This window comes from Muntiacus reevesi, chromosome 2, assembly GCF_963930625.1.
Source record: "Muntiacus reevesi chromosome 2, mMunRee1.1, whole genome shotgun sequence".
Taxonomy (NCBI): domain Eukaryota; kingdom Metazoa; phylum Chordata; class Mammalia; order Artiodactyla; family Cervidae; genus Muntiacus; species Muntiacus reevesi.
Window position 1 is genome coordinate 173,361,445 of NC_089250.1, and position 11,697 is coordinate 173,373,141.

General features: G+C 42.3%; 1 long non-coding RNA gene across 1 annotated transcript; it reads right to left on the reverse strand.

Moving 5' to 3' along the window:
* Window positions 1–6,315: 6,315 nt before the first annotated feature.
* On the reverse strand, window positions 6,316–8,556 carry LOC136158388 (uncharacterized). The gene is made up of 2 exons (XR_010661337.1): window positions 8,443–8,556; window positions 6,316–6,806 (listed from the first exon to the last, which is right to left on the reverse strand). It is a non-coding gene; the product is annotated as an uncharacterized lncRNA (long non-coding RNA).
* Between the last annotated feature and the right edge of the window lie 3,141 nt (window positions 8,557–11,697).

Genomic DNA, 11,697 nt, shown 5'->3' on the forward strand with positions numbered 1-11,697 from the left:
ACTTGACCACCACTGAGAGTCTGAATGATGAATTTTATTTCTCTTGAACTCATTTAAAAGTTGATAGCCACATTGAGCTCCCACATTGGGCAGCACAAACCCTTCATGATGTTACTGATTGATGCTCATCATGGCCAGGGAGTAAGTCTGCTCACAAACCTTGCTGCTTCAGAAAGACCTCTGTGCAAATCTCAAGCTTTTGAGCACCTCCTGAGGACAAAGATTTTCAATGACAGGGGAACCAGTCTTTCCTGGTTTCCTTAAGTGAAACCAGCAACCTCTCTCCACACACAGACTGCTGATGACCACAATTTGGGACCCCCTGTTATAGACACATCTGGTCTTACCTGGGAAGTGAGAACAAAGAGCCTTCCACACCTGAGAGGGAAGTACCAGATGGAGTCAGGTATTTTGGTTGCCAAGGGCAATAAGACTAGTCTTCGTTCCTTCCTTCCACAGTTGTCAAAGGCTCCTATTCACACTAATTATGACTCTTCACTGGGCCTTTGAGTTCTGTGTACACCACCAGTGGAGGGTCTTCTGGGTGTTGGGTTGTTAAAAACTTTTAGTGAAGCAAGGAGAGGAGAGGATTCCATTATCAGGATGCACTGTTTCTTACAGTGAGAACTTCTATAACCAAAACAGGTATCAATAGATCACCTGGGGACAGGTTCAAAGGTGAGAGCAGCTGGGTGAGTAGAACTCACAACAAAACTATGTGGCTGAGATTCAGGATGGCACCGGCAGATCACATGACAGAAGAGTGAGCTTCTTGGCTCTTTTGTGTTTAAAAATGATCTACAAACTTGCAGCAAAGAGAAAGTCCCTATAGGATTTGGATCATAGTTCCAAATGCTATTTTAAGTTATAATCACAAAGCGGGGCTGGAAGATGGGTGAAATAGATGAAGGGGATTAAGAGGTACAAACTACCAGTCACAAAATAAGTAAGTCACAGGGACACAATGTACAGCACAGGAAATACAGTCAGTAATATTGTGTAATTTACAATTGTGTAATATTTTATAATTTACAAAAATATTGAACTGTAATTTACAGTTGTGTAATATTTTATAATTTACAAAAATATTGAATCACTGTTGCATACCTGAAACCTCAACTACAAGATCAAACCAACCATTCCTAAAGGAAATCAACTCTGAATATTCATTAGAAGGAAGCTGAAGCCCCAATACTTTGACCACGTGATGTGAAGAGCCAACTCACTGGGAAAGTCCCTGATGTTGGGAAAGATTGAGGGCAAAAGGAGAAGGAGCAGCAGAGGATGAGATGGTTGGATAGCATCACTGATTCAGTGGACACAAATCTGAGCAAACTCCAGGAGAGAATGAAGGAGAGAGGAGTCTGGCATGCTACTGTCCATGGAGTCACAAAGAGTCAGCAACTGAACAACAACAATACCTGAAATGAACATGTCAATTATACTTCAATTTAAAAAAATATCATCAAAAGGATAGATTATGGGAATTCCCTAGTTGTCCAGTCTTTAGGACTCCATGTTTTCACTGCTGAAGGTCCGCGTTTAACCTCTGGTGAGAGAATAAAGATCCCACAAACAGCATGGCATGATCAAAAATTAATAATAATTATTGATAAATATTTTAGAAAAAGGATAGATTAACTTTCAGGTCTCCAAATAAAATACGGGTCCTTCCCTGCATCTTCACTGCGACCACCTCCACCACCACCATCTCAGGGTTCCCTTGGGGTACTCTCTATTTTCACAGACCCTAGAATAGACATTTCTGGAGAATTAGCTACAGCTAAACCTGGTAAGTTTGAAGTGAAGTTTGAAGTGAAAGTCGCTTGGTCGTGTCCAACTCTTTGCAACCCCATGGACTCATCCATGGAATTCTCCAGGCCAGAATACTGGAGTGGGTAGCCAATCCCTTCTCGAGGAGATTTTCCCAACCCAGGGATCACATTCAGGTCTCCTGCCTTGCAGGCGGATTGTTTACCAGCTGAGCCACAAGGGAAACCTGGGAAGTTAGATCAAATCAGTCAGTCCTGAAGGAAATTAACCCTGAATATTCATTGGAAGGACTGATGCTGAAGCTGAAGTTCCAATACTTTGGCCACTTGAGGCGAAGAGTTGACTCATTGGGGGGAAAAAAAAAAAAACCTGAATCTTGGAAAGATTGAAGCCAAAGGAGAAGGGGACGACAGAGGATGAGACGGTTAGAAAGCAACACTAACTCCATAGACATGAGTTTGAGCAAACTCTGGGAGCTAGTGAAGGACAAGGAAGCCTGGTGTGCTGCAGTCTATGGGGTAGCAAAGAGTCAGAGGTGACTTAACTGCAGTCCATGGGGTCACAAAGACTCAGAGACGACTTAGCAACTGGACAAAAACAAACCTGGGAAGTCAGGATGAGAACTGGGAAAATAATAGCTGATACTGTGGAGCTTTTCCCCTAAAGCTCTGATTGCATTTAAGAACAGATACACAACTTTCTTCCCAGTAATATAAAATTCAATTTGAAGCATTCTCCACATCTTTCTTCTCTCTGAGAACAGTTGTTCATGCTAATTATTCTCAGCTGACTGTATGGTTACAGAGGCTCTGAAATGGTTCACTGAAAATATACTTTATCAGTCACTATTTGGCTCTAGAGCTGTATTTAAAGGGAGCTGTATAAAAAGAAAAATAAAAATAACGCAGGTCTCTGATCCCAGAGGAATCACTGTTTGTCTGCTTGTGTGACAAGGAACAAAGTTAAGAGACCAATACAAGAATAAATTCAAGTCCGTGTTAAGTTATGGGTTGAAAGTTCCCAGTATGGTCAGAATTGGGAAATGCAGAGATCTCTGGGGGCTACAGTCAGGAGGCAGCATCCCCCAGGAGATAAGCAGAGCCATTCCCAAGGGATGTTAAGCTGGAGCCTTCATGCTGGCTTTAGGAATCTCCTCCAGCCTCTGGATTTGGCAGGGCCTCAGGGAAGAAGTCCCAGGAGGAGGAGGGGCTCTACCAGTTAAGCTGTAAACCACAAAGGGTTAAGGACATGCAGTCACTCCAACCTGCATCCCCGCATCCAATCCGGGACACCCAACAAAACCATGATTCCTCTCCTGCCCCCCTTCCAGGGCAATACACTGCAAAGCCACCCTCTGGCCACGGTGCTTCTCAATAATTCGGATCCAGTGTTAGAGGACCATGAACACAGGGTAGGGTAACTGTCAGGAAGATTTCAGGGCCTGCCACTGAAGGGGCATGGATGAATTCCCAGCTCTGCTCTTTACCATGAGCTGTGTGACCTCCAGCAAGTAACTTCACCATCCTGAGCCCTTCCCATCTGTCAAAAATGGGGTGATGAAGTTTTCCTTGCAGGATTATGATGAAGACCAGGCATGATTAAGAACCACCGGGAGGTGGGAGAGAGGCTCAAGAGGGAGGGGACGTAGGTACACTGATGGCTGATGTTTGAGAGAAACCAGCACAATACTCTAAAGCAATTATCCTTCAATTAAAAACAAATTTTAAAAATTAATTAAAGATTAATAAAAATTAAGTTTGAAAAAAAAAAGAACCACTGTTCCTTTTCTACTCTTTATTCTAGTCTGTGAGTTATTTGATCACGAACTAGCCTCATTTTGACAAAACTCATGGCAATACAGTTTCCCTGGAGTGCGTTTCAAATAGCAGAAACTTGATTTACTATTTCAGAGGCACTAGGCTTTTTTTTCTGAGACTGGTCAACAAGGTTAAACTCAGGGAAAACTGTGCTGTGATGTATCAGTAAGAATTTAGCTCAGTTTCTGGATTTGAGTGATCATAGTCACGGGCTGTTCAAAAGTATATCATTTTATCATTTGGTAAATATTTATGGAACACCTACGATGAAGTAGGCCCTGTGCTGCATACAGATGGCTGCCTGTCTCCTTTTATTTTTATAACAATAAAAACTCTTATCAATAATGTTCCTTAAATAATCAAAGAGATAAGGACAAAGTCTTGGATCCAAATAATGTGGAAACATGTTTAAATGTGTCTAAGTTGCCATATATACAACAGATAAAGATGATCCGGATTACATAACTATTGTTTAAAGTCCCACTAAAAATCAAACCAGAGAATGGGCAATTCACAGAAAAGAGAACCTAAACTGCCAATAAACATATGAAGTACCCAGTGGAAGGTTGTGGAGTATTTAAAAAGAGTGAGTTAACATAACTTTATCATATGATCCAGCAATCCCACTTCTGGTTATTTTCCCAAAAGAATTTAAAGCAGGGACTCAAATATCTGCACCCCCACGTTCATGGCAGCATTATTCCCAAAAGCAAAAAGGTACAATCACCCAAGTGTCCATTAACAGATGGATAGGTAAACAAATGCACATACATACGATGGACTATATTATTCAGATTTCGAAAAGGAGGAAACTCTATTACATGCTACAACTCGGATGAACCTCAAAGACACGATTCGAAGTGCAATAAGTTGGACAAAGAGACAAATACTGTATAATTCCACTTATATGAGCCATGTAGAGTAGTCAGATTCACACAGGCAGTAAGTAGAATAGGGGCTGCCAGGGGCTGAAGAGGAAGGAATGTTGAGCTGGTGTTTCACAGGTACAGAGTTTAGTGGAAAACAAAGATTTCTGGAGATGGACAGTGGTAATAATTGTACAACAATGTTAGTGGACTTAATGTCACTGAACTGTAAATCTAAAAATGGTTAAAATGGTAAATTTTATGTTATAGATATTTAATCACAATCTTAAAAGCACTTCTAAATTTGAATTCCAAAGTAACTAGTTTTTTAATCTTTAATTAGCTTTACTGGATATTCTTGCTCCCCCTCCCATCACTGAACTTCCTCAGTGAGTGGTTACTGTTAAAAATGCAAGGGGGTGGGGGGAACAAGTACAAGGTAGACAAAGAAAGAAGTCTAAGATAAATCATTTTGTGAAAAAGGGTGATTGCAAGATTGATGTGTAAAATATTGTCCCATGTATATTAAGGAAATGAAACATATCATATGTGCAAAAGCATAAAGAAGTGTCTCCTAGGAAATACCCAATACTGGTCTCAAAGGTTACCTCTGAGGAGGAGATGGGGAGATAAAAGAGTACTCCTGATTTATCTTTATTGTTGAATAATTAAAAATAGATCCACAGTTTCCCAGTTCCTGAGAGGAAGGCTGGGGTCTCCTGCCCAGAGGACTTGGCAAGAGAGGCCTCAGATTGTAACTTTGATAGCATCCTACAAAGTGAAAAACAGGCTACTGCATGCCAGGAGACCACGATGGCAAATATCATGAACCATTGTCTACAAAGACTGAAGCATACCTGTGACGTCACCACTTTCAGTTTTCAGTGTGGAAAGTACTCTCACCATGGCTCTACCTGGGTGGTAACAGCTCAGCTTTGAGCCAGAAATATAGGAATATAAATACACATTTTATTGGTATGAGGTAAGCAACCTTACTTAACCTCTTCAAGCATCAGTTTTCTCACCTGTAAAATGGTTATAACAAAAATATAGATTTGGGAAGGAGGTGAGGATTACAAAGCATCTGGTATATACCAAGCACCCAATAAGTACCATTGATATAAAATAATGAGTTCTCATTTCTCTAAAAGAATATTTAGAGTTCAGTTCAGTACAGTTGTTCGGTCATGTCCGACTCTTCGCGACCTCATGGACTGCAGCACGCCAGGGTTCCCTGTCCATCACCAACTCCCAGAGTTTATTCAAACTCATGTCCATCGAGTTGGTGATGTCATCCAACCATCTCATCTTCTGTCATCCCCTTCTCCTCTCGCCTTCAATCTTTCCCAGCATCAGGGTCTTTTCAAATGAGTCAGCTCTTTGCATCAGGAGGTCAAAGTAATGGAGTTTCAGCTTCAACATCAGTGCTTTCAATGAACATTCAGGACTGATTTCCTTTAAGATGAATGGGTTGGATCTCCTTGCAGTCTAAGGGACTCTCAAGAGTTTTCTCCAACACCACAGTTCAAAGGCATCAATTCTTCGGCGTTCAGCTTTTTTTATAGTCCAACTCTCACATCCATACATGACTACTGGGGAAACCATAGCATTGACTAGATGGACCTTTGTTGGCAAAGTAATGTCTCTGCTTCTTAATATGCTGTCTAGGTTGGTCATAACTTTCTTTCCAAGGAGCAGCCATCTTTTAGTTTCATGGCCGCAGTCACCATCTGCAGTGATTTGGGGGCCCCCAAAAATAAAGTTAGCCACTGTTTCCCCATCTATTTGCCATGAAGTGATGAGACTAGATGTCATGATCTTAGTTTTCTGAATGTTGAGCTTTAAGCCAACTTTTTCCATTCTCCTCGTTCACTTTCATCAAGAGGTTCTTTAGTTCTTCTTCACTTTCTGCCATGAGGGTGGTGTCATCTGCATATCTGAGGTTATTGATATTTCTCCTGGCCGTCTTGACTCCAGTTTGTGCTTCTTCCAGCCCAGTGTTTCTCATGATGTACTTTGCATATAAGTTAAATAAGCAGGGTGACAATATACAGCGTTGACGTGCTCCTTTTCCTATTTGGAACCAGTCTGTTGTTCCATGTCCAGTTGTAGTTGTTGCTTCCTGACCTGCACATAGGTTTCTCAAGAGGCAGGTCAGGTGGTCTGGTATTCCTATCTCTTTCAGAATTTTCCACAGTTTATTGTGATCCACACAGTCAAAGTCTTTGGTATAGTCAATAAACCAGAAATACATGTTTTTCTGGAACTCTCTTGCCTTTTTCAATGATCCAGTGGATGTTGGCAATTTGATCTGTGGTTCCTCTGCCTTTTCTAAAACCAACTTGAACATCTGGAATTTCACAGTTCATGTATTGTTAAATTTAAAGTTTTGACCTCTCAAAACCCAAAGTCAAAGCTATTTCTCTCCCTTTCCCAGTAGCTGGCATTAGAAGTGTTAGTCTCCTAGTCTTATCTGACTCTTTGCAACTCCATGTGGTACAGCCTGCCAGGCTCACATGTCCATGGAATTCTCCAGACAAGAATACTCGAGTGAGTTGCCATTCCCTTCTCCAGGATCTTTCCAACCCAGGGACCAAACCCAGTGTCCTGCACTACAGGCAGATTTTCTACTGTATGAGCCAGCAGGGAAGTCACATTTGGAAGACAATCAATAAATATAACCCTGTGCTTCACCCACAGGACCTGTGGTTCGCAAACCTCAGTGGGCATCCAAATGACCTGAGGAGCTTGTTAAAAATACAGATTCCCAGGGGTTATTTCCTGGCAGTGCAGTGGTTATGACTCTATGCTTTCAATGCCAAGGGTGAAGGTTCAATTCTTTTTTTTTTTTTTTTTTAGTTAATTTATTTAATTGCAGGCTAACTACTTTAAATTTTGTAGTGGTTTTTGCCATGCATCGACAAGAATCTGCCATGGGTGTACATGTGTCCCCAATCCTGAACCCCCCTCCCACCTCCCTCCCCATCCCATCCCTTAAGGGTCATCCCAGTGCACCAGCCCTGAGTGCCCTGTCTCAGACATCGAACCTGGACTGGCGATCTATTTCACATATGACAATATACATGTTAGGGTGAAGGTTCAATTCTTGATCAGAGAACAAAGATGCTATAAACCTTGCAGCCAAAAGAAAGAAAATAAACCTGAAAAACAAAACCAGATTCCCAGAGCCCATACTTAGGAACTGTGATCCAGTTGTGACCCCAGAATCTGCAATTTACCTACGGTGATGCATGAAGCAAAGGTAAGAAACCCTGTTCTTGAAAACGGTGGGGCAGAGTTCTTCACCAGAATGTTCTTTTCCCTACTCTGTCCTCCCCTCCTTCGCTATAAGAAAGTGAGCACTTCCTTTCTTCTCCCTTCTCCAGAGTTTTAGGAAGTACAATTTCTAGAAAAGATACCTTTGCTATTTCTTCACAAAGTCTCAACAGGACAGTTTCTAAAAGAAAAGGAAGAGGAGGGAAGGGGAGTGGGGAAAGAAGGGAGGAAAAAAGACAGTTTCTTGGAGATGGAGTGGGAGGAGGAAGCAGAGGATTTCCAACTTTTGGTATTTAAACCAAAAAGACTAAAAATCCTTACATATCCCATGTAATGGGGCAGACAGACCCTTTCTATCCTCTGGGATAAAATTCAGAATTTTCCAGTTGGGATAATAGGGGAAATGAGAGATACAGGAAAAGAAAAAAAAAACAGACTGGAGGAAGAGAGGGCAGGATAGTGGGGGTCGGGGGTTTGTTTTTAATATAATTTATTTAATTATAGCTTATATATTTGTTTAATATTTATTTATTGGCTACTCTGGGTCTTCACTGCTACGTGGATTTTTCTCTAGCTACTCCCTAGTTGCAGGGAAACTGAGGACCACAGGATGCAGCCAAATAGCTGGGATGTGAATTCAGGCCAAGGCAAAAGTTCCCCTTTTCAGTATCTTTTAAACAAAAAAAAAATAAGTAAAAATAAAAACTCACCTAATGCTTCTTTTTTTCGGTTTCCTGCCGCTCGGCAAACACCAACTAATGAATTCATCTGCCCAGGACAGCCCCTCCAGAGGGAGGTAAACAGTTCCAGGCTCTTAGACCCTATCTGCTAAGTAAACCAGAACTACAGTGGGCTCGGAGTTAAGCAGCTTGTGTGGCGAGAGGCTGCATAAAGTTAATTAATTGTGTCGCTGCTGTAGCTGATAAAGCAGGTCTAGTGGGTGGCTATTTTGCAGTCACACAGCTCTAGGTGAAAGTTGAAAATTAAGGTAGCTGCTTCAGCAGGAGCCTTGAGGTTCCAGAGTCAACCCCTATTAACATAGGGCTTCAAATGAAGGGGCAGTTTGATTAGAGAAACACAAGGAGTTGGGGTCGGGGGTTGGTGGGGAGGAGAAAGAGGGCCCATTAAAGTCGGTAGCTTAGGCGGCTGCTAACCTGGAGTTTTAATCCAAAAGACAAGAGAGACTTGTGCAGCTACGAGGCCTGGATTCTTCCAGGAGAACCCATTTCTCTCCTTCTTCATCAGCAGCCACCCGGCTGTGACCGACCCTCCTTCATCCAATATGCTTGACTATTTCTAAACCTTGTTATTATAGAACATTTCAGGCATACATGTAACCCCACCCCATCCCTCCACTTCAGCCTCAACAGCTATGCACTCATGGAGGGTCTTGTTTCATCTAAGCCAGTGGTTCTCAAACATGAGTGGGCATCAGAATCACCTGAGGAGCTTGTTAAACCACAGATTGCTGGGCTCTCCTCTCAGGATTTCTAATCCAGTAGCCTGGTGTAGGACCTCAGAGTTAGGATTTTCCAAGTTCCCAGGTGTTGTTGATGCTACTGTTCAGGCAAGCACATCTTGAGAACCATTTATCTCTATACCCTGTCACTTTTTCCTCCAGTATTATTATTATTGAAGCCAATCTCAGACAATGTATCATTTCATCAGAAATATTCAGCGCTCTAAAAGATAATGGTATTCTCATACCTAAAAAGTAATGAAAACTCAAAAAAAAAAGTAATGAAAACTCATTAATATCATTAGATATCTAGTAAGAACTCAAATCTCCAAATACCCCATAAATGTCATAAATTATTTTTTAGTTTGCTTACTTTAATCAGAATCCAAGTAAGATGTGTGTCTCATGGTCATGTGATAAGTCTTTAAGTCTCTTTTAATCTTTAACCATTAACATTCCTTGAACTCTTTTATTCCTTGCAATTAACTTGTTAAGGGACCTCTATTATATTTTAAGAGGTAGAAGAACATAGCGGTAAACTGTCTCTGGAATCTTGGCTCCACCACAAGCCTTGTGACCTTGACCAAGTTAGTCAAGCCTCTGTCAGCACAGGGGTACTGGTAAATGTTTAACAACCAGTCTGGGCACGGGGCGGGGGGTATGGTCATGGGCAGAGTTCAAGCCCTAATTTGTACACTGGCCAATTTTTATGGTATAACTGCCTCCACCATGGTAGATGCAAGCCACCAACGTGATGTTGCAAAATGAAAAGCTGGGATGAGACTGTGAAGTTACACATTATTACACAATATTTCCTTCGTATGGGTACAACAGATGTATACCACCTCCAGAGCACAGATGATAGTGAAAAGTAATAAAATAACTAGGAAGTGATAAATTTGAATAGCTATTACCTTTGTTTATAATATAATTTAATTATAGTTTATGTATTTAATTGTTTAATATTTATTTATTGGCTATGCTGGGTCTTCATTGCTGCGTGAGTTTTTCTCTAGCTACTCCCTAATTGCAGTGCATGGGCTTCTCACTGTGGTGGCTTCTGTCGTTGCGGAGCACAGGCTCTAGGGCACGCAGGCTTCAGTGGTTGTGGCCCATGGACACAGTAGCTATGGCCCCCAGGGTCTAGAGCACAGGTTCAACAGTTGTGGCCCACGGGCTTCATTGCTCCACAGCATGTGGGATCTTCCTGGCCCAGGGATCAAACGTGTGTCTCCTGCATTAGCAGCAGGATTCTTCACCACTGAGGCACCAGGGCAGCCCCATATATTTAATAGTTGTGTGCAACTGCTAGCTTGCCAAACTCCTTAAAGTTTACTGGTCAGTGCTGGTTCCTGCACACAGCTGTCTCTAAGTCTTGTCTCTCTTACCTGTGAAATGGCAGACATAATAGCAATGAGGCTTAGCAGTGCGGATGGAAGGAGATGGTCCATTTGAGCAAACAATACAGATTCGGAGCATGCACCTGGTCTGGTGGACATCAAATAGAGAATTACTCGCCCTGGCTGTCAGGGAAAGCAGCGATGTGGGGGCTTGTGATCACTAGATACAGTTTTCAGAATTCTCAGCCACCGAGTCTCCAGGAATTGGCCCTTGGGCCTGTCTTGGTCACCACACAAATTCCAACTGCCCAAAAGAAATGCACTTTCAGCAAGCTGATTCAGGCTTGCTCCACCCTCCACTTTACACAGAGGCCACTCAAACTGTTTGATAAAATCAAGACCCTTCTTTTGAGATAGATCAGGTTACCATCAAGGTGATTATTGCTTCTAATGCTCTGCAAACAGGTTCTCAACTGCTAACCCCTCCAGCCTCTGGGGACACTGGGCCAAGCCGATGGGAAGAGTCAACAAAAGCACCAGAGCCTCAAGGGTTGAGAGAAGCTAAAAGAAAGAGGCTGGAGTTAGGAGGGCCCATTTCTAGTTAACGAATTGAAGCTCAATTCCAAGCTGAGTGCCCAACATCCACAGTAGTTCCCCAAACAGCCTGTGGCCCCCTCCTGGAGGTCTGAGATTCTCAGGAGGCCCAGAGTTTAAGTCGGGGGCAGGAGATTTCATAGGCACACCAATCATTTTCCACAGAATAAGTAAATAAAAGAGGCAGGATGGAGTGGCACTAAATCTTCCAGTTGCCAGGCCACCACTTCCCATCTGTGAGTGTGACCTTGGACAAGTTACTGAACCTCTCTGAGCCTCCGTTTCCTCATCTGTACAATGGTTTCCACTCTGTAAGACTGTGGGATGAACAGAAGACAATGTGTACACAGCACTTAGGAAAACACCTGGCACATAACAAGTCCACAATAAATAGTAGCTGCTAGGGACTTCCCTGGTGGTCCAGGGTTGAGACCACGCTTCCAGTGCAAGCGGCATGGGTTCAGTTCTTAGTGGGGATCCCACCTGCCATGAGATGTGGTCAAAAAGAAAAATAGTAGCTGCTAATAATTATTTAATGCTTGTAGATTCTGTCATAATTAATAAAACACTAA